Genomic DNA, 4,594 nt, shown 5'->3' on the forward strand with positions numbered 1-4,594 from the left:
CAGTGTGCACTTCTACGAGGGATTGCCGAGTCAAAATTTTTGCAAATTTTGGATCCTTCGTAATTTTAATCATTTGCTTTGTTGCCTCATCAACCAATTGTCGACGCTCCATATCGAGGTGGGCCGTACTCTTCTGATTGCTCTTCTCCTTGATCTCCTCCCGGATTCTCGGTATCCATAAGTGTCGCGAGAAAAGGATCGGATTTTCCGGTAGAAGAGAAATCGGCCGCGCTCTGATATCACTATAACAAACTTGGACACCCTAAGTCAACTTCAAAACAGTTCACAATTCACAATTAGGTCGACACAGCCCGACGTAGTACCGTGCCAAGAGGTATTGGCCCCAAAGAGTGGCGTCCCTTTCGGTATTTCTTTTTGTATTAATCTGTGTTCAAAGTACAAGAGAGTGGGTAGATGCTCACTCTCAGACTCTACGTCCAGATGCTCTGAGAAGTGAGGCCTTGTCCACTTATTTATTAATACAAGGGATGCCCAAAAGCAGAGTCACAAAAGCATTGAAGTGAAACGTTTCTCTTTCAAAAGCAACTATCCCCAAAAGCTACGAATTCAGCCCAGCGGATTTTCATACGCAATGCCACATCAGCAGCTCCGTAATTGCCGGCGCAAGATCCGAAAAATCTGTACAGAGGCCATGTCAGCCTGCGAGCACATTGTGCGGGGGTCCGTACTACCACATCACCCATTTGTGACACCGTTCATTATGTGTTTCCTAAGGGTCTGTGTAATCCTTATAGACCTTGTAACATAGCTACTTAATAGTCAAGCCCTCTTTTTGTCGCGGGCAGAAGAGAGCTCGAGCTCGAGCTCGAGCTCCTATAGCAGAGGAGAAGAGGCGCTTCACAATGAATGTAATTATCGTCTAATTACGCAAATGGATTTCTCTTAATTACCCAAATGGATGTCTCTTAATCTCTGAAACTTTCTCACACACACTTTTTTTTTTTTGTAAATCGATTGATTAATTTACTAGTGGGAAACCTCAAAGTGAGGAAAACCCATTGAAAAGATCATATACAAGGGGAAGAGCACAGAACTCCTCAACTATAGAGCGTAGCTAAAAACATTCATATGAAAGCTGATGCATCTCTAAGGTGATATCAACAACTTCCAAAGCAAACCGTAACGATTGCCTAAGAGAGAGCCTGAAGAGAGGGAATGGATCCGCATGAGTACGATGAAACATGTAAGCATTACGCTGACTCCACACGGTCCAGAAAGCCCAGTATCTGACCCACATGAAGAAGATCGCAAAACGCTGTAATGTTGGTGAGAAAATGCCAAATGCCCAGAACCTTTTGTGAAAGACAACCCCAGGAAAACGGAGTCACAAACACGCCAATACATGGCGAAGGAAGTCTCTAGTAACGCAACAATCCCACAACAAGTGACAAATATCCTCGTCTGCAGTCGAGCAACGAACGCAAGAAGAAGGACGAATATGACGTGCCCGAAGAAAAGTGCCAATGGGAAGCACTCCAAGCAAACAACGCCAAAGAAACAGACGCTCCTTCAAAGGCAAATGGCTTTGCCACAAGGCAGAGAGGAGCCTCCTCCACCAGAGATCAGATTTGTGCATGCGCCAAATGTCATTACAATGACCATCAAGCCATGGTCGTGGTAGAAGAATAGCATAAATTCGACCTGCAGAAATAGCTCGAAAAGGCGTTTCCCGAAAGGCCCAATCAAACATGCGATCACCATCAGGCAAAGGTGAAACAGGCAAAAAGTCGAGCAACACGCTTTGAAGCTCTCTCCAAAACTGACGATAATGCATGCCCAACCCAAAACGACGAACAGCAAAGCAAAACTCAAAAGTATATCCAGCCTCATCGACCACATCCTCAACCACAGGAATGCCACGACTAGAGAGAAAGTAAGCCTGACGGGGTGAGCGGTCGACCAAAGTAAGAGAGAATGCCCGGCTCCAATGGAGGCTTTCCAATCGGATCAAATCACCTTCCTGCCGAGGATTCCATATAAATGCATCGTAACCTCTTTCCAAGCAGATACTAGAGAGGAAGCAAGTGGACATCCAGGAATGTGCCCTTCCGTCTTGCCAAAAACCACCTCCTAGAGAGAGGGTTGCCAATGGCCAAAAGCAGAAGTAACAACGTGCTGACCGAGGAATGCAAACATCAAAGTCCAAGGCTGAATTTGTTGCACAAGAGTGGGCAACAACATAGCTTTCCGCGCATACACATGCCTGCGCAAATCCAAGATATTAAGTCCACCAAAACGTTTAGGAGTGCAAATCTTCTTCATCGACAGCAAGCGTAAGCCTTTTTTGGTAGCATGAGTCCGCCACAAATGGGACATAATGTCCGACATAAGAAAATCAAGACATCGGCGAGGCCAATGCATCAGTGGCAAAAAGAACTGAACATATGTCAACAGGATACTCTGAACAATTCGCAGACGAACATGCAAGGGCCAAGTAGAAAGCTTCCAATAATGCAATTTGACATTCAAGCGTTGCATAACCCAATCGACTTTCTGAGAGTGAGTAACATTCCATCCAATTGGATAACCCAAATGCCTAGTGATCACATTTGAAGACACAATCTCACCTGGCCACAACATACTATGCCAATCACAAGAACGAAGAGGCAGAAGCTTCGATTTACAAAAGTTGACTTTAAGCCCAGCCGCAATGCCAAACAGTTCCAAGGATTCCATAATCACCTTGACATCCTCCTGCTGATTACGAGGCATAAACAACGAATCATCAGCGTAAGCCTGGCCAACGAATGTACGACCCGAAGGTAACCGTAGACCATGCAGACTTTGAACAGAGGTCAAATGATCAAGATAAATCAACAACGGGTGAGTAGCAACAGCATACAACATAGCACTAAGGGCTAGCCCTGCCTGACCGAACAACCAAGAGGCAAAGATTCAATTAATTCACCTTCTAATATCCCTGAAGACGTGCTACATGCATACAAAAAATAAACCACATTGGCGAATTTAGGACCAAACCCTAAACACGTCATGGTTGCGGCAATGAAGTCCCAATGTACAGTGTCAAAGGCCTTTTCAATGTCAACTTGCATAACCAACACATCTTGTTGAGTGTACTTAGCGTACTCCATGCCAATCAAAACATTAGCCAGATTATCCATAATCTGGCGACGTGGAATGAAACCATATTGAGCCTGATGGAGTCCTGCAAAAAGATGGTCCTTAATGCCGTGCATCAGCATCTTAGCCAAAATCTTATAAACCACCAACATCAAAGTAGTCGGACGCCAATGAGAGAATCACTCACAAAACGCTTGCTTAGGCAAAAATTTAAGTAAACCTTCTTTCCAAGATATCGGCAAATCTTGTTTCTTCCATGCCTCATTAATCATGTAAAGCAGTGGATACTCAAGATCCTCCCAGAAGGAGAGGAAAAATTCCACAGTAAACCCATCCCAGTCGAGAGACCGCCAACGGCCCAAAGCAAGCAACGCACTATGCAATTCTGAAGCAGTGAAGGGGTCCTCAAGACCACATGCATCTTGCGGGGATATAATCGGAGTAACAAAGGAAAGCATCAATTGACGTGCATGGCGAGCAGCCAAAGATGTCTGAGAAGGAGCAGTAAACACTTGTCGATAATGCAAAACCATGGCATCCGCAAGTTCTTGCTTTGAAGAAGTCCAAACACTCGAGGAAAGCATAACACGCTTGATTGCACATGAGATTCTCGAATAATGTAAATGCTTAAAAAATTGCTTTGAAGCACAACCTTTGTCCATGAAAGCCTACTGGCGAGCACGCGTCTGCCATTTAGCAAGCTTTCGCTTGTCATTACACTGAATACACACAGAGGCTTCACATAGCTCCGACATCTCAGAATTAGACAAAGGCTACAAATCAGCCAACTCTTGCAGTCGTTGACAAGCATGCTTCGCATCTTTGACTTCCCCTCGAGTGCACTGTATGTAATGCTTGTCATAGTCACAAATAACACTTTGCATCCTCATAACAAAGCGATACCAAGCGGCATCAAGATCAAGATGCATATGAACCAGCATAGGGGGAATAACCTCAGAGATCATTCCCCGAAAAACCTCATGTGTGAGATAAGCATTATTGACAAGTAGCAGACATTTCTTGGGAAGAGCCCGATCACAACGAGTCTGCCCAAAACTCACATCCAACAAAACAGGGTAATGATCCGATAACTGCAAGGTGTAATCAATGTTGACCTCACATACAAATTCCTCATATTGTTGCAAATTAAGCAAATACCATCTGTCCAACCGTGCTCGATAAGAAGAATAGGCAACATGCTGAAAAGTAAAACCAGATGCATTTGGATGCAAAAGCCGCCATATATCAGTAATTTGAGTAACAGCAAAGAGATTATCCTATTCTTGCCTTTCCGCAAACAACATATGTGAATTGCCAGTGGTACTATCATCCATCTCAGGGGTATTGTTAAAATCACCGCAAAGGAATGCACTTGAGGTCCATGAGCGAGAAGAGATGTCTCGCCATAGAGCAGCCCTTTGTCCAGATGATGTATACGCATAAACACCTCCAAATTCATACATTTGACCATTCAACAAGCATTGAATCACCA

This window comes from Adiantum capillus-veneris, chromosome 17 (genome assembly GCF_014529385.1).
Source record: "Adiantum capillus-veneris isolate H3 chromosome 17, ASM1452938v2, whole genome shotgun sequence".
NCBI lineage: Eukaryota > Viridiplantae > Streptophyta > Polypodiopsida > Polypodiales > Pteridaceae > Adiantum > Adiantum capillus-veneris.